The 25,611-nt window shown below is 42.7% G+C and overlaps 1 pseudogene and 1 gene segment (V, D, J or C); one reads left to right on the top strand and one right to left on the bottom strand.

Annotated features, from left to right (window-relative positions):
* Nucleotides 1–25,611, top strand: part of LOC134929547 (Ig kappa chain V region Mem5-like) — an 802,999-nt gene that overhangs the window by 12,730 nt on the left and 764,658 nt on the right.
* Nucleotides 15,347–15,465, bottom strand: LOC134948152 (5S ribosomal RNA; annotated as a pseudogene).

Raw genomic sequence — 25,611 nt, 5'->3', positions numbered from 1 at the left:
CTTCCTCTTTCTGTAAGAGATGTGTCTCAGACACAGATATTACTCTGTCGCCTCCTAACAATCTCATATAACTGTGTAAGAAAGTGCTTTATAAATACAGAGAGAAGTGGGCTCTTCCCCAGCATGGTAAATGTAAGTATCAAATAAAGCCTCAGAAGGGCGCTGTACAAATGTAGATATCTGTGGAAATTGGTGGATTGAGAGACCAGGGCCCTCTTCAAAAGGTACGTATGTAGCACCGCTCATAAGCCCTCATTCCGAGTTGTTCGCTCGCTAGCTGCTTTTAGCAGCCATGCAAACGCTAAGCTGCCGCCCTCAGCGAGTGTATCTTAGCTTAGCAGAAGTGTGAACGAAAGGATTGCAGCGCGGCTACTAAAAAAGTTTGTGCAGTTTCAGAGTAGCTCCAGACCTACTCCTAGCTTGCGATCACTTCAGACTATTTAGTTCCTGTTTTGACGTGACAAACATGCTCTGCATTCGTCCAGCCACGCCCGCGTTTCCCCAGGCAAGCCTGCGTTTGTATCTGTCACGCCTGCGTTTTTACACACACTCCCCGAAAACGGTCATTTACCTCCCAGAAACACCCACTTCTTGTCAATCACTCTGTGGCCAACAGTGCGATTGAAAAGCGTCGCTAGACCTTGTGTGAAACTGCATCGGCTTTTGAGAAAATACATTGCGCATGCGCAGAAGTGCCGATTTTTATCCTGATCACTGCGTTGCGAACAACGGCAGCTAGCGATCAACTCGGAATGACCACCATAGTTTCCGCGATGCGTACTCACCGGCATGCGCATCATGGCAAGCTGCAGTGTACACCATGCTACGACTAGTCACAGCTGGTGTTCGCTGTATAGGAGTCTATGTAATGTGCGTGCATCATAGCTACAGACACACGTGCAGTCATCGCAGGATGGATGAGCGTGGCTACATCTGTAGTTCATTCCAGGGCAATAAATATGGGTATATGAGCAGTGCGGTTGCACAGAACACAGTTACCCGACCAGTTCACACCCCATACGTTAGTGATGACACTCTGCTTCCGCTGTTAGTATGGAGGAAATCAGTTCTGCCCATATGCAGATCAAATCTCCCCTCCTGCTCCGGACACCTGGAAGTAATGTTGCGGTTTGTGATCACCAACATCACTGCAAAAATTGCACCCCAGAATGCCGACACTCAGGGGTACATGTGCCTAAACTAAAAGTGCTAGGAGGGGAACATAGACCCCCCTGCACAAATATGCAGATCTCTGAATGTTTAGAGATCAGCTGCAGCAACGAGATCTAATGTACAGTTGCCCCACACACCACTTTGCACGGAAATAAGGTAAGGAGGCGGGGCTATGACATGGGGGGTGCAGTGATAGGGGGAGTCTTTGGACTGGCGGTGGGTAGAGGGTTATTAAACAAAAGACTGATAATTTCTCACTGGCTTTTTGCTGCCTATGTAATTGGCGGTAAATCTAGAAACATTATTTCAAAAACAATTTTATTAGTTTTGAAAGGTAACAAACCATGTAGAAAAGGCAGCAATAACAACATCAGATAATAGGATGACATTGTCATACAAATGATTCTGAGATGTGACAAGGGGAATACGATGTGAACCGTACAATCATACAGTAAAGGTTAGGACAGATAATGTGACCTTCGTGGAGAGACAAGTCATACATAGAGATACATGAACAACATCTTACATGCGCTGCAACAAGTAAAATATGTAGAGACAACAAATCAAACATCAACGGTAAGAAAAAGGGAAAAGGGGGGGGGATAAATAAATATATAAATAGAGAGAAATCAATCACTGGTTAATCTTGGTGGAAGTTGACATCTAGGGGTATGGAGAGGTAGGGGTGAAGGGTGAGTAATTGCTTACAGATAGAAGAGTTGTTCTCTAAAACATGTGTGCGTATAGGAGCAATGTCAACGCCAAATACAACAAAAATAATTCTAACTACATCAAGGTGGAGGAGATAGAATCAGGTAAGGACACGGAATGTGAAAGGGGGAAAGGAGCAGCCGACTAAGATAGAAGGGCGACACAGGTACCAATTAGTGCCTTCAAAAATCTTTAGAACTGAAATCTTTTGGAAATAATGCAAAAAAATAAAACTGTGTGTAGGCACTGGTCACTTGCAGTATTCTGTTCTTAAATCCTTCAATATTCGTGAGTGGTACACCAGGAAACACACCCTCTTAATTAAGAACTTACATTAGGGTTCTCACTTGCAGGCCAAACAGGGTATCTTTAACCCCCGATATAATTTCTTCAATATATAAAAAAACGGGATAACTTCATAAAAGATGAACACTTGCATATTAATTCTGCCACACGTTCACATAAGGGTATCTTTAGATCGCCCCAGGAAACAGCTGTCCAGTACAATGTACGGTCCAAAAAGCTGATGTTTAATATTAAAAGATGATATACAATAAAATCATGAAGTTTGCAGCATAGCAAGAACAACACTGGGAGTCTGGTGCGGAAGCTGGTCTCCACTCACGGCTGGGTCTGGCTGCAGTCACAGACAGGGTATAGATGATATGCGCCGCTCACTCGATCACTGGTGAAGTTCGTTGCTGAAGCTGGTTACACGTAACAGCAGGTCTCTAACGTGTTTTGGAGATTCCTACAGTATCCCCTTTATCAAAGAGTGCTGCTTGCTCCAACAGTTTAGGTTTATAAAGGCCAGGGCCTATATTTACTAATAATCCGAGTTTGTCCGATTTGTGGGGTTTTTTTCTAAGTCCCAACACGGGAATTCACTAAGCACAAATCTCGGCGATGTTTGGGCCATTCGTAATGGTTTGAATGGCAAAGTTCAGAAATAAGAATGAATAGACCATCGGTCAAACGTGGCTGTTATTTCATACAACATGGGTATTCACTATTTGGGTGTTAGTCTCTGAGTGCTCAAGTGCTCAAGTGCGGGTCTATTTTTTTGCGATTTGTTAAAAAAAGCAGCAAAAAAATAGACCTGCTTTTTCCAGGTGAGTTTGGATAATGATGCATGAATCAGTGAGATCTGTGCATGGTTATCTATGGGAAAGGGTCTGTTTACTGTAAAAACTGGGAAAAAAATTGCGTGGGGTCCCCCTCCTAAACATAACCAGCCTCGGGCTCTTTGAGCCGGTCCTGGTTGAAAAAATATGGGGAAAAAAATGACAGGGGTTCTCCCATATTTGATCAACCAGCAACGGGCTCTGCGCTCTACAAATTAATATACATATAAAAAATACAAGTACATAGTAGGCATAAAAAAGTATTTGTAATTATATACAAATATATATAAAAAACACATAACTATATAAAAATATCTAATCTAGATGCTACAATAATTGGACTGTGTAAATTTAACAAATGATTAACATTATTGCCCCGCACATAACCACACTCATCCATCAAAAATACAGAAAGGATAAGAGACAATTAGTGAGTATATAATAATCTGGCAAACCTAGAGAGGAAGACAATACACGGTTAAATAAACCACTTAGTTTGGAAATCGCTATTAAGCCCGCTAGGGGCTAGCGTTCTTAACTGAAATATAGTTTTCATTTCTTGTTTTGCTAAAACTTCTTCAAAGTTCTTCACTCTCCAGTTCCCTCTAACAAGCTGAATACCGCAAAAAGCTTTTACATGTTTAATGTCACAGGCATGCTTGGTTTTAAAGTGCAGTGACATATTATGTTGCTCATACCCCTTCTTTATATTGTGCACATGTTCGCTCATTCTTTCCTTCAGTTCTACCTGTATACTGTACGCCACATTCACATTCCAACAAATAGATCACATTTTTGTTGGTACAAGTTATGAAATCATGTATTTTATATGATTTTTTGGTGACATTAGATCTATATTCTGTAATTTTAATGTTCATCTTGCAGTTCTTGCACATAGTGCAAAAACCGCGCCTATAGAACCCTTTCGATACAATGCGTATAGTCATCCTACTGACTGGAAGAGAACTCTTAACCAAGGTGCTGCGCAAATTTTGTGTGCGTCTATACGTAAATTTCGGTTCGTTGCTAATGAATTCTGTAATGTCAGGAACCCTGGTTAAAAGGCTCCAGTGCTTTTTAATAATATTTTCCACTACTCGATGTTGTGTAGTGAAACGAGTGATAAATCTAATATCACTACTTCTATGGTTCCTGATAGATTTTTTCTCTAACATCGATGGTCTATCTGCGCTCAAAGTGTCCAGTTTCGCTTGTCTAACTAAACCAATATCATATCCTTTGGCTACAAAGTTCTCTTCCATCTGGTCGGCTTGTGTTATAAATACCGAGGTGTCTGTACAGTTATGTTTCAAACGTTGAAACTGACTTTTAGGTATACTCTGTAACCAATTATGGTGATTAAATCCTATATACGAGTTACAATCTGTCGGCTTACAATAATTCTTATGTCACTGCACTTTAAAACCAAGCATGCCTGTGACATTAAACATGTAAAAGCTTTTTGCGGTATTCAGCTTGTTAGAGGGAACTGGAGAGTGAAGAACTCTGAAGAAGTTTTAGCAAAACAAGAAATGAAAACTATATTCCAGTTAAGAACGCTAGCCCCTAGCGGGCTTAATAGCGATTTTGAAACTAAGTGGTTTATTTAACCGTGTATTGTCTTCCTCTTTAGGTTTGCCAGATTATTATATACCCACTAATTGTCTCTTATCCTTTCTGTATTTTTGATGGATGAGTGTGGTTATGTGCGGGGCAATAGTGTTAATCATTTGTTAAATTTACACAGTCCAATTATTGTACCATCTAGATTAGATATTTTTATATAGTTATGTGTTTTTTATATATATTTGTATATAATTACAAATACTTTTTTATGCCTACTATGTACTTGTATTTTTTTATATGTATATTAATTTGTATATCTATGTGATTGAAAATATTCATCTAATTGTTACCATGCAGTATTAGGGAAATGGATGTGTTTATTAGCCAGGTACTGCAGTTAGAAATAGCTGATTGCTAATTATACCCCTGGTGTGATGTGCATGTTGTGAATGGACAGAGCGATCACATGACTTGGAGACCTGGCCTTTATAAACCTGAACTGTTGGAGCAAGCAGAATTCTTTGATAAAGGGGATAGGAATCCCCGAAACATGTTAGAGACCTGCTGTTACGTGTAACCAGCTTCAGCAATGAACTTCACCCAGGGCCGGTTCAGGGGCTTTTTGCACCCCGGGCGGCAATAGGGGACGTGGCTTCATACAGGGGGCGTGGTCATTTACGCCCCCTGTACAGTAGTAGCGCTCTGAAATGATTTGCGGTGCGTGATGACGTCATTGCGCATCGCACAGTTAAGGTCCTCTCCATGAAAGGAAACTAGACGCTACGCGTCTAGTTTCCCCTTCACAGCGGGCAGCGGGGGGGCACAGCAGCGTATCTTGCCCTGGTGCGGCGTCCTCCGGATGGCGCCGGCGCCCTCCGGAAGGCGGCACCCCGGGATAAAGTCCTGCTTCAGGCACAAAATAGGTACCGAAAAAGAGAAATGGTGGGCAAGATAGTGTAATACTGTTTAAAAATTTAATGACATACAAAACATGTATTTAAAATCAGTTTCCAACACAGTATACAATTATAAAGACATAAAATCTTGCAACTGACACCATCAGTGTCAGTGGGAGTAATGGCTAATTACCGGATCCCTGAAGAAAAACGGGCTCATAAGCATAAGATGGACATCAGTCTGAGCAGAGCAAATCACCAGGCTGCAGCTCCGGGATCCCTCAATCACAAGATTCCATCAAAGATCAGGTCAGCCTATCCTCCTCCTCGTCCACGTCTGGGGTCTGTTCAAGAAAGCGAGCACCTACGCGTTACGACCCTCCCCGGGTCTTTCTCAAGGTCAGCTCAAAGTTCCAATGTCTTCCAAACTATCTGCCCCATACTTATACATCACATCCGGATCCTATTGGTCCCAGCGCAGCTGATCCCGATACATATGTTAACTAAAAGTCCGTGGACACTTGCGCTAGGACCTCCCCTAGTTACCGTCCGGAATCCCTAACAACTCCACTCACAATCGGTACCCCGCAAGACATGTCCTTCCGCTTCCGTCACAGCGCTGTTTACATCCTTGCGTTCCTCCGGCTTTCTGCGCTTCAACCATTCCTTTTTCGGAAGTCCGGTCACGTGGTATCACAGAGATCATATGACTGGTTCTCCTCCACCATGTGTGTAGCAATTGGTTGATCGAAGTGGTGACTGCATCTTCCGTTGTCATGGTGATGCGTCGTGGAAACGGGATACATTGTCATACGTAAAGGGTACTGGTATTCAGAGAATTTTCTATTTCTCACTCTGATTTTCCACAAACCTTAATACAATAAAAAATATGAGTACTGGGAAACATGAAAAACTACAATAAAACATGATCTAAAAAAGAACCACTATTACAAGAGGCAAGGTGTTCTACAAAAACCACTTCACCTCAATAATCCATTTCAGAAAACATCATGGATGTTCCACGACCGCTATTAGACGGTTTGTGGGCATGAAATGGGTGAGGGGACACTGGAGAAGAAGGGATCTTACGAGTCAATTAGCAAAAGCTGAGATGAGGGCCATTTATGAATGGGGGACACTCCAGCCAAAAGGTCTGAATTTAGACTTTGAGGTGAAGTGGTTTTTGTAGAACATCTTGCCTCTTGTAATACTGGTTATTTTTTAGATCATGTTTTATTGTAGTTTTTCATGTTTCCCAGTACTCATATTTTTTATTGTATTAAGGTTTGTGGAAAATCAGAGTGAGAAATAGAAAATTCTCTGAATACCAGTACCCTTTACGTATGACAATGTATCCCGTTTCCACAACGCATCACCATGACAACGGAAGATGCAGTCACCACTTCGATCAACCAATTACTACACACGTGGTGGAGGAGAACCAGTCAAATGATCTCTGTGATACCACGTGACCGGACTTCCGAAAAAGGAATGGTTGAAGCGCAGAAAGCCGGTGGAACGCAAGGATGTAAACAGCGCTGTGACGGAAGCGGAAGGACGTGTCACGCGGGGTACCGATTGTGAGTGGAGTTGTTAGGGATTCTGGACGGTAACTAGGGGAGGTCCTAGCGCAAGTGTCCACGAACCTTTAGTTAACATATGTATAGGGATCAGCTGCGCTGGGACCAATAAGATCCGGATGTGATGTATAAGTATGGGGCAGATAGTTTGGAAGACATTGGAACTTTGAGCTGACCTTGAGAAAGACCCGGGGAGGGTCGTAACGCGTAGGTGCTCGCTTTCTTGAACAGACCCCAGACGTGGACGAGGAAGAGGATAGGCTGACCTGATCTTTGATGGAATCTTGTGATTGAGGGATCCCGGAGCTGCAGCCTGGTGATTTGCTCTGCTCAGACTGATGTCCATCTTATGCTTATGAGCCCGTTTTTCTTCAGGGATCCGGTAATTAGCCATTACTCCCACCGACACTGATGGTGTCAGTTGCAAGATTTTATGTCTTTATAATTGTATACTGTGTTGGAAACTGATTTTAAATACATGTTTTGTATGTCATTAAATTTTTAAACAGTATTACACTATCTTGCCCACCATTTCTCTTTTTCGGTACCTATTTCGTGCCTGAGGTCTGAGAAACCTCCTCATGTACAGGAAAACCGGGAGGAGATGTATTGATTCTACAGACTGAGAAAGCATATTGCCATATTGTAGTAATGCGCTGGTGAAGCGGTATTCCACGTATCTTTTGTATTGTATGTTTCACTTGGGAGGTGGGAAAAGCCTCTTGTTGGTATACTGCACTACTGGCTGCCCTGTGCGCACTGTTGGGTACCTCAGTTTTCTTTCTATCAAAAGTCCTGCTTGCCGGTGGCAAGATCCGCTACTGACTTCACCAGTGATCGAGTGAGCGGCGCATATCATCTATACCCTGTCTGTGACTGCAGCCAGACCCAGCCGTGAGTGGAGACCAGCTTCCGCACCAGACTCAGTGTTGTTCTTGCTGTGCTGCACACTTCGTTATTTTATTGTATATCATCTTTTAATATTAAACATCAGCTTTTTGGACTGTACATTGTACTGGACAGCTGTTTCCTGGGGCGATCTAAAGATACCCTTATGTGAACGCGTGACAGAATTAATATGTAAGTGTTCATCTTTTATGAAGTTATCCCGTTTTTTATATATTGAAGAAATTATATCGGGAGTTAAAGATACTGTACCTTGTTTGGCCTACAGGTGAGAACCCTAATGTAAGTTCTTAATTAAGAGGATGTGTTTCCTGGTGTACCACTCATGAATATTGAAGGATTTAAGAACAGTATACTGCAAGTGACCAGTGCCTACACTGTTTTATTTTTGTTGCATAAGTGTCCTGTGGAGATTTATAAGTGTTCTCCTTTAAACTGTGTGGCTGCAGTTTACTGGCCAGTGCAGAAACCACATTTTGATTCTTGTGAAATCTTTAGGAGTCAGTGAGTCAATGAAGGGACTCCATTCCTCGGAAAATTTAACAAAGCCTTTTTCTGGGTTTGGAAAGAGAGATTTCCTGTTGAAATATAGTAACTGAAGTAGTTTTTGTAAGACTTCAGACAAAGTGGTGGCTGTTTTGGTAGTCCAGTGTATTAAGATTAGAGATGAGCGGGTTCGGTTCTCTGAGAACCAAACTCTACCGAACATCACGTCCCGAGCCTGGATCTGAGTCCGGTTCAAGATTTCCCGCCAGACTCGGAAACCAAACGAGGCAAAACATCATCATCCTTTTGTCGGATTGTCGTGGGTTTTGGATTCCATATAAGGAGCTGCGCGTCGCAGCCATTTTCACTCTGGTCCTGGAGAGTGTAGCGAGAGGACATGTCTCCTCAGTGTCTGTTCAGGAAAGTGGTGTGGCGCGTGGGGTGGCAACCTGCTCTTATGTGTCATTCCAGTGCTGTCTTGTGCTGCATTAGTCCAATCACAGTGGTGGTGTCCTGTGCTGCCATAAGTCCAGTGCTGCTGTATAAGTCCAGTCAAGTCCAGTGGTGGTGTCCTGTGCTGCATCAGTTCAGTGGTGGTGTCCTGTGCTGCCATAAGTCCAGTGCTGCGGCCGTATAAGTCCAGGGGTACTGCCGTATAAGTCATGTCCAGTGGTACTGCCGTATAAGTCCAGTCCAGTGGATCAGTCGTATAAGTCCAGTTCAGGGTGCAGCTGTATAAGTCCATGGGTACTGCCGTATAAGTCCATGGGTACTACTGTATAAGTCCAGGGGTACTGCCGTATTAGTACAGTGGTACTGTCATATAAGTCCAGTCCAGTGGTACTGCCGTATTAGTCCAGTGGTACTGCCATATTAGTTCAGTGGTACTGCCGTATAAGTCCATTGGTACTGCCATATAAGTCCAGTCCAGTGGTACTGCCATATTAGTCCAGAGGTACTGTCATATAAGTCCAGTCCAGTGTTACTGATGTATAAGTCCAGTGGTGCAGCCATATAAGTCCAGGGGAACTGTCGTATAAGTCCAGGGGTACTGTTGCATAAGTCCAGTCCAGTAGTACTGCCGTATAAGTCCAGTGGTGCTGCCATATAAGTCCAATGGTACTGCCATATAAATCCAGCGGTACTGCCGTATAAGTCCAGTGAAACTACTGCCGTAGAAGTCCAGTGGTACTGCCGCATAGGTCCAGAACAGTGGTACTGCTGTATAAGTCCAGTGGTACTGCCGTATAAGTCCAGTGGTACTGCCGTATAAGTCCAGTGGTACTGCCGTATAAGTCCAGTGGTACTGCTGTATAAGTCCAGTGGTACTGCCGTATAAGTCCAGAGGTACAGCCGTATAAGTCCAGTCCTGGGGTACTGCCATATATGTCCAAGGGTACTGTCGTATAAGTCCAGTCTAGTTGTACTGCCATATAAGTTCAGTGGCACTGACGTATAAGTGCAGTGGTACTGCCATATAAGTCCAGTGGTACTGCCTTATAAGTCCAGTCCAGTGGTACTGCCGTATAAGTCCAGTGGTACTGCCATATTAGTCCAGTGAAACTACTGCCGTTGAAGTCCAGTGGTACTGCCGCATAGGTCCAGAACAGTGGTATTGCCATATAAGTCCAGTGGTACTGCCATATAAGTCCAGTGGTACTGCCATATTAGTCCAGTGAAACTACTGCCGTTGAAGTCCAGTGGTACTGCTGCATAGGTCCAGAACAGTGGTATTGACGTATAAGTCCAGTGGTACTGCTATATAAGTCCAGTGGTACTGCCATATAAGGCCAGTCCAGTGGTACTGCCACATAAGTCTAGTGGTACTGCCGTATAAGTCTAGTGGTACTGCCACATAAGTCTAGTGGTACTGCCGTATAAGTCTAGTGGTACTGCCGTATAAGTCTAGTGGTACTGCCATATAAGTCCAGTGGTACTGCCATATAAGTCCAGTGGTACTGCCATATAAGTCCAGTGGCACTGCCATATAAGTCCAGTCCAAGGGTACTGCTGTATAAGTCCAGTGGTACTGCCGTATAAGTCAAGTCTAGTGGTACTGCCGTACAAGTCCAGAGGTACTGCAGTATAAGTCCAGTGGTGCTGCCACCATTTAAGTCTAGTGGTACTGCCGTATAAGTCCAGACCAGGGGTACTGCTGTATAAGTCCAGGGGTACTGCCGTATAAGTCCAGGAGTACTGCCGTATAAGTTCAGTCCAGTGGTACTGCCATATAAGTCCAGTGGTACTGCCATATAAGTCCAGTGGTGCTGTCCCGTGCTGTATAATATTTACTCCAAATAAAGGGGTTATTAATATTTAATTCAAATAATTTTTTCAGGGTTTGCCCTCTGTGGTGTAGGGGTACGCTCTCCTGTGCCTCATATTGTTATATAACTCCAGAAAAATAATGGAGAACAAAAATTTGGAGGATAAAATAGGGAGAGATCAAGAACCACTTCCTCCTATTGCTGAAGCTGCTGCCACTAGTCATGACATACAGTAGATGATGTAATGCCATCAACGTCGTCTGCCAAGGCCGATGCCCAATGTCATAGTAGAGGGCATGTAAAATCCAGAAAGCCAAAGTTCGGTAAAATGACAAAAAAATAAATAATTAAATCATCTTAGGAAAAATGTAAACTTGCCATTTATGACATGGAGTGGCAAGGAATGGCTAAGGCCCTGGCCTATGTTCATGACTAGTGGTATAGCTTCACATGACAATGGAAGCCCTTATCCTCCTGCTAGAAAATGAAAAGAGGTAAGCTGGCAAAAGCACAGCAAAGAACTGTGTGTTCTAAGTAGAGATGTGCACCGGAAATTTTTCGGGTTTTGTGTTTTGGTTTTGGATTCGGTTCTGCGGGCGTGTGTTTTGGATTCGGACGCATTTTGGCAAAACCTCCATGAAAATTTTTTGTCGGATTCTGTCAAAAATAGCTTAAATCATAGAATTTGGGGGTAATTTTGATCCTATAGTATTATTAACCTCAATAACCACAATTTCCACTCATTTCCAGTCTATTCTGAACACCTCACACCTCACAATACTATTTTTAGTCCTAAAATTTGCACCAAGGTCGCTGGATGACTAAGCAAAGCGACCCAAGTGGCCGGCACAAACACCTGGCCCATCTAGGAGTGGCACTGCAGTGTCAGACAGGATGGCACTTAAAAAAATTGACCCCAAACAGCACATGATGCAAAGAAAAGAGAAAAAGAGGTGCACTGTTCTCGCTGGACAGCTAAGCTAAGTGACACAAACACCTCAATATCACAGGAATTATTCATTCTAATCAATGGTATTATTGGTCCAAATCACTGGAAGAAAATGACAAAATCACTGGAATTATTTGTTCTAATCAATGGTATTATTGGTCCAAATCACTGGAAGAAAATGACAAAATCACTGGAATTATTCGTTCTAATCAATGGTATTATTGGTCCAAATCACTGGAAGAAAATTACAAAATCACTGGAATTATTCGTAAACATTTGTAGAAAGTCACTGCTTTCTGATTACAGAAATGCTCAGATATTCCTGCAAATCCACAATCCCTATCCAGAGGAAAAAGAAATTGAGAAACCGTTGTTTAAGAACATTTGTTCTCTTTCCCTTACAAAGGAACAAACCACTTTCCAAGAAGACTGACGTTTTTGGGATTATGGAGACATGTTTTTGAATATAAATCCTAAAGCAGGTGGTGTATTAGAGCAAAAGAGTGCAAGAGACCAGCCATGCAGTTTCTGAAATATTATGACAAAACGTTACTGTATTTCATAAGCACTCATTCCTAACTCTGCTAAGTACTGTTTGGTATACTGTATCTGGCTTCCATGAGGTAGTTGTCCATTATTTCAGCTTCCAAAAGAAAGAGGTAGAAGTTATCGATTCTTTTTTTTATTTTTATTTTCCCCTATTTTTAATTTTCTCCTGCATAGCCCAGTAAAATGTTGCAAAGTTAAGTATTGACTTGTGCCTTCTGGGGGTCCACTTCTTCACCAAACCCAGCCAAATCTCATCCTAACCCTCTGTTGCACATTCTCTATGTACCCCATCTGTGTCACCCATGTCTGTCTACCCTTCCCATTTAGATTGTAAACTCTTACGAGCAGGACCCTCTTCCTTCATGTGCTTGTCCTTTGTCTTACTTTAATAATCATCAACTGTACCACATCCAGCAGTCTTCTGCCACCTGATACTTATTCCAGTGTCATCTGCTGATGTAGCTATGTTTATTTACCCTGTACTTGTCCTATACTGTCATCAACTGTAAATTGCTGTTTTCCTGTTTAATTATTTATGTACTCTGTAATTGGGCACTGCGGAACCCTTGTGGCGCCATATAGATAAAGGATAATAATAATAATATTAATAATAATATAGGGTGTATAATCCCCAGGTGTATCTCACACATCACACAGTACAGTATATAGGGTGTATAATCCCGAAGTGTATCTCACACATCGCTCAGTACAGTATACAGGGTGTATAATCACCAGGTGTATCACAGACGTTGCACAGTACAGTATACAGGGTGTATAATCCCCAGGTGTATCTCACACATCACACAGTACAGTATATAGGGTGTATAATCCCCAGGTGTATCTCACACATTGCTCAGTACAGATTACAGGATGTATAATCACCAGGTGTATAACACAAATCGCAAGTACAGTATATAGGGTGTATAATCCCAAAGTGTATCTCACACATCGCTCAGTACAGTATACAGGGTGTATAATCACCAGGTGTATCACAAACGTTGCACAGTACAGTATACAGGGTGTATAATCCCCAGGTGTATCTCACACATCACACAGTACAGTATAGAGGGTGTATAATCCCCAGGTGTATCTCACACATCGCTCAGTACAGATTACAGGATTATAAAGTCACCAGGTGTATAACACACGTCGCACAGTACAGTATACATACTGGTCACAACAATGCAGCAGATATTGAGCACTGATTAGGATACTAGAAGTGACACAGAGCTGCAAGATACAGCAATGGCCTACTGTACTGTACTATATATGTATACTGCTGGTCACCAAAATGCTGCACTGTCCTACTATATACTGCTCACAATAATGCAGCACAGAGATAGTATACCTGACACAGAGCAGAATGCAGCACACTGAGCACAGATATTTGCAGTACACTGAGTACAGATATGGAGCATTTTCAGGCAGAGAACGTAGATATTTTCAGCACTCTGAGCACAGATATTTGCAGCACACTGAGCACAGATATGGAGCTTTTCAGGGAGAGAACGCAGCCACGTCCTCTCTGTTCAATCTCCAATGCACGAGTGAAAATGGCGGCGACGCGCTGCTCTTTATATAGAATATGAATCTCGCGAGAATCCGACAGCGGGATGATGACGTTTGGGCGCGTTCGGGTTAACCGAGCAAGGCAGGAAGATCCGAGGCTACCTCGGAACAGTGTAAAATAGGTGAAGTTTGGGGGGGTTCGGATCCCAGAGAACCGAACCCGCTCATCTCTAGTTCTAAGATGGTATCACAAATCCCCAAGGAGAGTCCAAGTGTGATGCATGATCTTCACAACACTGAACGGGAAGAGGTGGCTCCTTCCACCATTTGCACGCCCTCTGCAAGTGCTGGAAGCAGCACCCACAGTCCAGTTTCTGATATTCAAATTGAAGATGTCACTGTTGAAGTAAACCAGGATGAGGATATGGGTGTTGCTGGCGCTGAGGAGGAAGTTGAGGAGGATTCTGATGGTGACATGTTTTGTTTAAATCAGGCACCGGGGGAGACAGTTGTTGTCCGTGGGATGAATAAGTCCATTGTGATGCCTGGGCAAAATACCAAAAAAGGAACCTCTTCAGTGTGGAATTATTTCTCCATAAATCCAGACAAAAGGTGTCAAGCCGTGTGTTGCCTTTGTCAATCCGTAATAAGTAGGGGAAAGGACATTAACCACCTAGGAACATCCTCCCTTATACATCACCTGCAGCGCATTCATCAGAAGTCATTGTCAAGTTCAGAAACTTTGGGTAAGAGTGTAAGCAGTCCACTGACACCTAAATTCCTTCTTCCTCTTGTACCCAAGCTCCTGCAAGCCACACCACTAAATCTCTCAACGTCAATTTCCTCCTCAGTCTGGAATGTTAGTAGTCCTGCAGGCCAAGTCATTGGCATAACTGACAAGTCACTGGAACAAGGAGGGGAGCGACCCGGCACTGGTATATAATTAGTACAGTTTTGATCAGTAGGAACCAAATTTGGACAATTATATTAGAAAATCCTAAATTCTGTGTCCGGTTTGGTGGTGCGCCCAGAGCCAGAAACAACGTATGTCAAATAGGGGAGAAAAAAGAAAGCTCTTGTGTGGGCGCACTCTTATTCAATTGTAATCACATAAAGTGATTATACAATTAATTATGCAAAATGCTAATAAAACATAATTTTATTAAGATATCCTTTAAGATGATTGTGATTGCCCATTCTCAGGGATGTGCATGATCCAAAATAAATTAGACTAAAATGGGATTAAATTTTGAAAAATATAATAAAATGTTCTGGTCCTAGCTCAGGAAATGAGATACGAAAGGATGTAGATACTGCAAAATCATACATCCATTTCAACCCGACCAGTACAGGTAATCTGTATTGATGAGACCAATTTTGTGAATTGATTCGTGATTCTATCAATGGTCAAAAACAACTGGTGTCTTTGACATGACGGTATAAGGTTCATGTTATTTGTTGTACAACTGCACAGATGGATGTGTATCTCTGTATTTATACTAAGAGAACTAAAGCTAGTTTCCCAATTGGATTGAGCACCTTCGCTAGTCCAAAAGTTAGTGAAAATGTAGAAACAAGTGGTGATACTGCTGTTGAAGTCACATACCACACATCATGTAAAATGATTGATGATCTACAACACTGGATATTCCCTGTGAGTCTCCTCCTCAGGTACTAGCCCAGCCCAACACTGTTTCGCTTCCAAGATCGGACGAGATCGGGCATTAGCAGTGTGGTTTGATAGTAGAAAGGGTGGGTCAGACTTCAATGAGAGTGCACCTAGGATAGGGAAGGGTGACTCGTTTGGTCACAGGGTTAAAGTGTGGATCTGCTTTTCATGTTAGGCAGGAGACATCAAATCCCACAGTAGTGGTATTGTGTCCCTGGATCATGAATGAGAGTCCACGGAAAAAGAAGTATTGAAAGATGGAACTAGGTTGATACAAAAAAAGGATAAATTATTCATTAGGATTATGACATTCAAGGCTAGGGAGGTGCAGACACAGGTTTGCATATAAAGTGATACTGCCCCTAAGTGGGAGAAGTAACAGTTGTAACAAAAACTTTTGGTCTAATGACAATGCACTCAGTACAATATGCAAGGTAACTGCTGGTGCTGAGAATTCAAAACATATATCGAGAATCGCTCACATTAGAGCTAAAGGAAAATCACTCTAGTCATATGAGACAGTAATAATATGATATAAATTACTAGTACTAGTCATATAATTGATTCTCCGTGAGAGCGCACCAAAAACATCACTGTGGTAACAAGAAATTGCAGAAACAATCTATATATAAATGTATTACTGCTGCCAGTATAAATAACTGGATCTTAGCTAGAATAAGCTGGTATAAGCTGTGGCTGAAAACACAGAGCCTTAATAAATCACATGAAAAGAATACCTGACCTGAATGCATTCAGGGATAAAGTGCAGTTTTTCTGATAAAGAAGCAAGGACCTTTTGGGCCAATATAGCTGAATTAGAAATCCTGTCTTGTGGCTAGGACCATGAACAGGTGTAGCTGGATAGAAGGACCCACTGAAAGGGACCCACTGGAAAACGCGTTTCACCCGTTAGGGCTTGCTCACTTCCTGGGTCTAGATGTGAGAGTAAACTGGCGGTTTAAATAGCCGCACTTAGAAGGTTTGGACCAATCATATGGAGAATCACGGGTGTACCGCATCAGCTGCAATTCCGTAGAGAGCCGCTGACAACAGCGGCTGGGATCGTCGGAGATTGGAGGCGCTGCACGTGAGCGGAAGTCATGTGCGCCATGTTAGAAGAGGGCAAATGTGCCCCTTGTTAGACGCTATTGAAAATGACTGCTGGTTCCATTAATAGGAGGCGCATAAAGGAAAGAGACGTCGTGTGCGCCATGTTGGAGCCTGGCGAATGTGCCCTGATTAAAAACTTAATAGCTTGAAAATGAAACAAATATCAAAAATAGCGGACGCATTTGATTGCAAAAGGATAGTGAAGTAACAATATTATCATGTTAATTTGTCTCCATTGCAAGTCGCTGTAGTCCGCAGCCATCTAGGTGTGAGGTGATTACTATACCTGGAGAAGTCAGGATGGCCATTAAAGAGAAGGGCAGATAAATGGGAAAGCTTATGGTTATTATGGATAGAGAATAATGGAACAGATTTGGCCCGATAGGGATATGTGTTTTCAAATTAAATCAGATATTGCTGAGATTGTATCTTACAGTAATGAAAAGTTAATGAAAGATTTATAAAAATATGAAAATGAAATAAAAATAAAAATAAATATAAATATAAAAATAAAAATAAAATTAAATTAAAAAATATAAAAAATAAATAAAATACTAATAAAAATATCCAAATGAAAATAAAAATATTATTAAATGTGAATGAAAATAAATTATTGTTTAGATAGCTTAAGATGATTGAAGAAAGAATTATGTTAGGGTTAGAATTATGTGCTTGTGAAGGTAGGGATGAGGTGAAAGAGAAGTGGAGTGATAACTAGTTAGTTGTGGGATTGTGAAATATTGATTGTGGTGATGAATGATATTGAAATTGTTGGGGTCTGAGAATTGGTGTTTGCTGGTGATTCTTGAGGAAGGTATGATGAGGTGGAGAATTAGTGGGTGAAGGAGGCATATAAGTGAGGTGAAAGTAATGTGTGGTGTATAGTGTATTGAGGTGCTGAGAGGGAGGATCCTGCTGGGTGATGCTGGGAGGGAAAATATGCTGGAATGGATATAACTAGTTGAGGGAGTGAAAAAAACCTGAGGAAATGTGAGCTAGTAATGGTATATTGGTAAGTGGTGTGAAGAGTGGGTGAAATTAGATGATGGGAATTGGTGCTGAAGAAAATATAGAAATCTGGAAATATAGAAAATGGAAAAAGAGGGGGGGTGGGGGAAAAAGGGAAAGAGGGGGAAAAAGGGAATACATAAAAAAAGGGAAGAGATAAATGAATATTAGGACATTGCTGATTTATAAGAAAGCACCAAAGTTTATATTCTCATTGAGTCCAAGTGGCTTCAAAGTGCCCAGGCGGAAGATCCATTCACTTTCTCGTTTTAATAATTCATGAGTGATATCTCCTCCGCGAATACCCAACTTAATAGAATCCAGGCCGAAGACCTTCAGACCCTTGACTGATCCTTTATGGACCATGTGGAAGTGTCTAGCGACCGAGGTAAGTTGTTTCATTCGGGTGATGTCTTGTTGGGCATTTCTGATATTGCCCATGTGTTCTAGGATTCTCTCTTTCAGTTTCCTGGTGGTCATGCCTATATATTTCAAGTCACAGCTGCAGGTTAAACAGTAGATTACTGCCTGTGAGTTGCAGTTGAAGAAGTGTTGTATTTTAATTGATTGTCCGTGTCTATCCATGACCGTCTTATTAGATGAAATTTGTGGGCATAGTTTGCAATGGCCACAGGGGAAAGAGCCTGTTGTTGTTGGTTTCTTAGGGGTAGAAGTTGTAAGATGGCTGTGGACCAAGTGGTCCTTAATATTCTTGGCCCTGCGCCAGCTCATCTGGACTGGGGTTTTTACAAATGGTGCGAGATCAGGATCTAATTGTAGTATTGGTAGATGTTTGGATATGACGTTCCTCAGCATTCTCCATTCTGGGCAGAAGGTGCCGATAAATCTGATATGGTCATCTTGTTCAGGTTTCACTTTTCCTTTTCCAAAGATGAGATCTTCTCTTTTAGTCTTCCTGGTAGCTGAGTAGGCACGTTTAAGGGATCGTTTGCTATAACCCCTGGCTTGGAGGCGTTTTGTTAGTTCCCAACTTTTTTTCTTGAATACTAGGTCTTCCGAACAGTTCCTTCTCAATCTCAAAAATTCCCCCTTCGGAATATTTTCAATGGTTTGGGGGAAGTGTGAGCTCGTCTGGAGGAGGAGGCTATTGGTTGCAGTTTCCTTGCGATATAATTCAGTGGCCAGGTATCCTGTGTCAGATTTATAAATGTTTAAGTCAAGAAACGGGACAGTTTCTGGACTGATGGTGTGCGTGAGCAGGATGTTCAAATCATTGATGTTCAATATTTTAATGAATTCAGCTAATAATTCTCTTTCGCCATTCCAAATAATAAAAATGTCGTCAATGTATCGAAGCCACATGACGACATGTATAGTATATTTCTCGTTGGCGGAATTAAAGACGAAAAAATGTTCCCACCATCCTAAGAAGAGATTAGCGTATGTGGGCGCACAAGCTGCGCCCATTGCTGTCCCTCTTATTTGTAAAAAGAATTGATCTTTAAAGACAAAATAGTTTTTGGCAAGGAGAAAGTGTAGCAATTGTTGTAGAAAATTAGAGAAATCACTTTCTCCCCCCTGGTCCAGGAAGAACTTGACTGCTGTGAGGCCGTGTTGATGACTGATGCCAGTATATAGTGCCTCCACACCAAGGGTCACCAATAGAAAGTTCTTTTCGAAATGTATGTCATGAATTTTTCTCAGGAGGTCTGCAGTATCCCGTAGGTAGGAGGGTAGAGAGAGTACAAATTCCCGAAGATGTAAATCAAGGAACCGACTAGGCTGTTCCAACAGACCCCCATTGCCCGACATGATGGGTCTTCCTGGGGGTCGTGCTGCATCCTTATGTATTTTAGGTAGCAGATAAAATGTAGGTGTTCTGGGATTTGAGACTGTCAAATATTTAGATTCTTGTTGTGTGATAGTGCCTTGTGCAGCCGCATCCTGTATTATCTTATTGTATGATTGAAGAAAGTCAGAAGTTGGATTGTTGAACAACTTCCTGTAGCAAGTGGTATTGTTAAGTTGGCGTCGGGCTTCCATGATATACATATCCTGTGGCCAGATAACAATATTGCCTCCCTTATCCGAGGGTTTAATGATAACGTCTTTCCAACCTTGGAGTTCTTGTAATGCCCGCCTCTCATTAAATTTTAAGTTAGCGGGAAAGCGATGTATGCCCTTTTTGGTCTGATCGTATATGTTATCGAATTCTTTCGAGACCAGATTCAAGAAAACTCGAATTTCAGGACTATTGTGGTCTGGGGGAAAGAAGGACGATTTGGGTTTACACTTCGGTCTGGATACTGGTAATTCATTACCAGCAGATTCCATATGCAGTTCCTCTAACATGCTAAGGGCATTTAGATCCTCTGTGGAAAGACTGGGATCTGGTGTTGTTGCCAAGTATTTTTGTTTTGAGAAGAATTTCTTAAGGAGAAGTTTTCTCCCATAGAGCCTAAGGTCTTTTTCCCAATAACTGACAAGTCCTCTCCTAACCGGGATTCCTCCAGAGGATCCTTGTGTTGTATGCCTACTGCTGCTGCCGCTGCTGTTGTTGCTGCTGCGAGTCGATTGTCATCCCAGAGGGGAAGTCAGAAGACCACTTGTACTTCTTCAACTAAGCAATTGACTGTCCAACAGTCCTTTGTAAGGGGTGTAGTATGGTATGCCAGCGGCCGGGATCCCGTCGACCAGCATACCGACGCTGGGATACCAACAACCGGCATACCGGCAGCTTGCCAAGCACAAATGAGCCCCTTGTGGGCTCACTGTGGGCATTCTCCCTCCAGGGGGGTCATGGACCCCCAAGAGGGAGAATAATTGTCGTTGTGTCGGGATTCCGGCACCGGTATACTGAGCACCGGGATCCCAACAGCCGGCATACTGAAGACCACCCCTTTGTGAGGAAGATGAAATATGAGAGCAGTCATCCTGTTGCAAAGCAGATAACTGAGGCCTTGACAGCTATGTTGGTGTTAGACGTGCATCGGGTATTCGCCATTGGTGCAGTGGGATTTAGACAATTGATGGAGGTAGTGTGTCCCCGATACCAAATCCCATCTAGATTCCACTTTACTAGGAAAGCGATTCCCGGACTGTACAGGGACATTAAGAAAAGTGTCCTCAGTGTCCTGAAAAATGCGGTTGTACCCAGTGTCCACTTAACCACGGACATGTGGACAAGTGGAGCAGGGCAAACTAATGGCTACATGACTGTGACAGCCCACTGGGTAGATGTATTGCCTCACGCAGCAACAACAGCAGCGGCACCAGTAGCAGCATCTCACAAATGCCAGCTAGTTCCTAGGCAGGCTATGCGATGTACCACCGCTTTTCGTAAGAGGCACACCGCTGACAACCTCTTATGGAAACTGAGTGACATCATCGCACAATGTATTACCCCACTTAGACTCTCCTGGGCATTTTTGTGGTATCGGACAACGCCACCAATATTGTGCGTGCATTACATCTAGGCAGATTCCAGCAGAATTTTTAGAAAAATGACAGGGGCATGCAGGAGATGCTGTCGGTGGCACGAAAAATTGTAGGACACTTTTTGCATTCAGCCAGCATGTGCCGAAGACTGGAGCACCAGCAAACACTCCTGAACCTGCCCTGCCATCACCCAAAGCAAGAGGTGGTAACAAGGTGGAATTCAAAACTATATGCTTCAGAGGATGGAGGAGCAGCAAAAGGCCATTCAAGCCTATACATCCACCTATAATATAGGTAAGGGAGGGGGAATGCACCTGACTCAAGCACAGTGGAGAATGATTTCCGTGTTGTGCAATGTTCTCCAACCCTTCGTACTTGCCACACGTGAAGTCAGTTCAGACACTGCCAGCTTGAGTCAGGTCATTCCCCTCATCAGGCTTTTGCAGAAGAAGCTGGATAAATTGAAGGAGGAGCTAAGATGGAGGGATTCTGCTAAGTTTGTGGGACTTGTGGATGGAGCCCTTGATTCGCTTTGCCAGGATTCAAAGGGGGTCAATCTGTTGAAATCAGAGCACTACATTTTGGCCACCATGCTCGATCCTAGGTTTAAAGCCTACATTGGATCTCTCTTTCTGGCAGACACAAGTCTGCAGAAGTTCAAAGACCTGCTGGTGGGAAAATTGTCAACTCAAGCAGAACGTGACCCATCAACAGTTCCTCCTTCATTTTCTCCTGCAACTGGGGCTGCGAGGAGAAGGCTAACATTTCAGAGCCCATCCGCTGGCAGTGATGCAGGGCAGTCCGGAGTGAGTGCTCACATCTGGTCCGGACTGAAGGACCTACCAACGATTACTGATATGTCTACTGTCACTGCATATGATGCTGTCACCATTGAAAGAATGGTGGAGAATTATATGGGTAACAGCATCCAAGTAGGCATGTCAGACAGTCCGTATGTATACTGGTAGGAAAAAGAGGTAATTTGGAGGCTCTTGCACAAACTTGCTTTATTTTACCTAAGTTGCCCCCCCTCCAGTGTGTACTCTGTAAGAGTGTTTAGTGCAGCCGGTAACCTTGTGGAGAAGATGATGTTCATCAAAATGAATGATAAATTCCTCCAGGAAGACCTTTACCAGCAATTGCCTCCAGAAAGTACACAGGGACCTGTGATGGTGGATTCCAGTGGGGACAAATACTCTGTGAGAAGTATGTACACACTTAAAAGGGTGAGGAATCAGGCTGAGGATGAGGAAGACACCTTGCCTCTGTAGAGCCAGTTTGTGATGAGTTGCTTCTTTTTTGGTGGGGGATTAATTACTTATTTTTTTGTTGGGGCCCAACCAAACCAATCATCATTTCATCTATAGTCATGTGGCAGACCCTGTCGCTGAAATTATTGGTTTGTTAAAGTGTGCATGTCCTGTTTATACAACATAAGGGTGGGTGGGAGGGCCCAAGGACAATTCTATCTTGCACCTCTTTTTTTTCTCTGCATTATGTGCTATTTGGGGCCTATTTTTGAAAACTGCAATCCTGTCAGACACTTCAGTGCCACTCCTAGATGGGCCAGGTGTTTGTGCCGCACACTTGTGTCGCTTAGCAAAGTCATCCAGTGACCTCCTTGCACCACTTTTTCTTCTTTGCATGATGTGCTTTTTGGGGCCTAGTTTTTAAAAGTGCCATCCTGTCTGACACTGCAGTGCCACGCCTAGATGGGCCAGGTGTTTGTGCCGCACACTTGTCTCGCTAAGCAAAGTCATCCAGCTACCTCGGTGCAACCTTTTGGCCTAAAAAGAATATTGTGAACTGTTCAGAATAGACTGGAAATTAATGTTATTCAGGTTAATATTACCGTAGGATCAAAATTACCCCCAAATTCTGTGATTTTAGCTGTTTTTGAGGGGGAGGTTTTAAATAATAATCCAGATCCAAAACCAAAACCCGAAAGGGTGGTTTTGGCAAAACCAATTCAGATCCAAAACACAAGCGAGGATCCAGATTCAAAACCAAATCCCAAAACACGAAAAGTGCTCGCCGCACATCTCTAATTAAGATCACCTGTTTTTGCTACCGTTACGATTATTGTCAAAAGGGAGAGCTTGTTAAGGCTACCAGGGCCCAAATTCCAATTGGTGTAGTTTGCAAACATACAAGCAACGATATCAGGAACTACTCGGATATGAAAAATGTTGTTAAGAAATCCAATGATTTTGTACGAGAATCTATTAATTTTCCTACAGGACCCGAAGTAATGTAAGAATTTAGTGGGGAGAAATGTGCATTTTGGGCATGTGCCCATTTCGCCATGGACAACATGGCTTCTGGGAGCTAGGGATATAGAAGCTCTATCAATGGTCCTAACGTGGACTTCCTGAAGATATGCAGACTGTAGCCATTTCAAGGATTGGTTGAAATTTTTCAATAGGTCTGGGGCTGAGGCCAAGGAGGGAATATCTTTTCACCAGGAATCTAATATTTTGAGATGGGTAGAGGTATTAGGGTCTGGTAGGAGCTTAAAGTATAAATGTGGAATCTTATAAGGGACACGGTACAAAAATTGGAGGTGAGACACCAGAAAATCCTATTTCGTAGACACACAGGTAGCAGGATCTAAAGAAACTGCAAAATGGCGAACCTGTAAGGACATGAAGAATTGATTATTCGGTAGCTTGTAAATAGTCTGAAGACAATCTACGTCCTCCTGGGTCAAACACCTTGGTGGAAAGTCAAAGACCTTTATCCCTCCAGTAAACAAAAAAAAAACAATAAGGGAAGCGCTTTCCATGAAAGTATCAAGCAATCAAAATTTATTACAATTACAATGTATACAGTCCACTAGTCACTAAGAACACAATAAAAAAATAAAGATCATTTTTAAAAAAATATATGAAATCACTCTCTCTTTGAGCTAATAAATAATCTACAGACTCAGCGCTGAAAGTAAGTCAGTTTGTATCCACTTAGTAACTATAGAAGAACAGGTTTGTATACAAATACTGAGTTCTCAGTGTTAGTTTGTAACAACAATTTATAGGACGTTCTTTCAGAACACTGTAATTCCACACAGCAGTTTATGATTAATGCAAAGTTATTAGTTGGTAATCTCTTATGCATTACTTATTAGCAAAAGCACCCGGTTTTGTAATGGTATAACAGTCAGCATAAAACATACAGTAATAATCTCTGCAATAAAATGAATGGTTAAATACAGACCATCGATTTGGGGCAGTGATGAGGCAGCTTAATGCAAGGCAAGGTCATGTATGTGTAGGCTCGGTCCTGCTGTAGTCCACTGACAATCATTAATCTATTGGGTGGACAAGCTTAGCCCAGCCTCTGTTCAGAGCGGTTCGTGAGGTCTATCCTCTTGTTACTGGCGCCGACAAGCCAAGCACGTTTGGAGTGGTGACCGGAGCTGATGAGAGCTGAGCTGACAGGTGCTTGTTGGGACAAAGGGAGTGGAGCAGTGATCTCTGTGTAGTGTTTTGTTTATTGAGAGCCACGCTGTGTAGGCATCTTTAAAAATAACATGACTAAGAATGTCAGAGAGAATGTCAGATTGTTTGGAGTGGAGAAGGACACTAGGAGAGTAGGGGTTTAACAGAGCATAGTCTAGCTGTAGGTCTGTCATGGACTGGGGACTCACCTCCGGTGATGGTCTCTAAGGGTTCTCTGTCAGATGGCTAGCACTGCGGCAGAGGAGGTCTGTGAGGGCCACTGGTGTGCAGCAGCTGAGAGGGAGTTAGTGACTGTGCGGCCTTCAGCCACTGGAGCACTGTGCAGGGAGGCCGCCAGTGTAAGATCCCATGCTCTGGAGTTAGATCTTCGTGGAGCCTACAACCTGATTCGCATTCGCCCAGGGGATGAGTGGAAGACAGCCTTCAATACTCAGGATGGGCATTACATGTATTTAGTAATGCCTTTCAGGTTGTGTAATGCCACGCCTGTTTTCCAGAATTACGTCAATTAATTATTTAAAGACTTGCTTTACAAGTTTTTGGTTGTTTATACCCTCTACTTTGAAGGGTATTCAGTGGTTCCTGGGGTTCACAAATTTCTACAGGAAATTCCTCAAAGGTTATTCATCTATTGTGACTCCCATTACTGCCCTCACCAGAAAAGGAGCAAGTCCATTCTGCTGGCCGCCAGAAGCAATAGCAGCCTTTGAATCCTGAAACAAGCTTTTACGTCAGCTCCGATCCTTCATAAACCAGATCTGAATCGACTATTCATACTGGAGGTGGACGCTTCCACGGAAGCGATAGGAGCAGTACTGTCTCAACTATTTGAAGATGGAAAGATTCATTCATGTGGTTATTTTTCACGAAGGTTCTCATCTGCTCAGCGAAACTACGCCATTGGTGAGCAGGAATTATTAGCTATTAAATTGGCTTTTGAAGAGTGGAGATACTTGTTAGAAGGAGACTAACATCCTATTGCTGTTTATACCGATCATAAGAATCTGTTATATTTGCAGACAGCTCAGTGTCTTAATCCATGGCAGGCCAGGTGGGCCCTTATCTTCACACAATTCAACTTCAAGCTTTTCTATCGACCTGGTCCTTTAAACAAGAAGGCAGATGCTCTTTTTTAGTTCTTTAAGCTCCAACGAACCCTCAGATTTCTCAGGAAAACAACTCATCTTGGATCCAGCCTCTTTCTTTGCAACTCAGCTCACTCCAACTCCTCCACCAGCGAAAACTTTTGTA

The sequence above is a fragment of the Pseudophryne corroboree genome, chromosome 1, assembly GCF_028390025.1.
Source record: "Pseudophryne corroboree isolate aPseCor3 chromosome 1, aPseCor3.hap2, whole genome shotgun sequence".
Taxonomy (NCBI): domain Eukaryota; kingdom Metazoa; phylum Chordata; class Amphibia; order Anura; family Myobatrachidae; genus Pseudophryne; species Pseudophryne corroboree.
The sequence above is the reverse complement of the archived record's forward strand: the minus strand, read 5'-3'. Positions and strand labels throughout refer to the sequence as shown.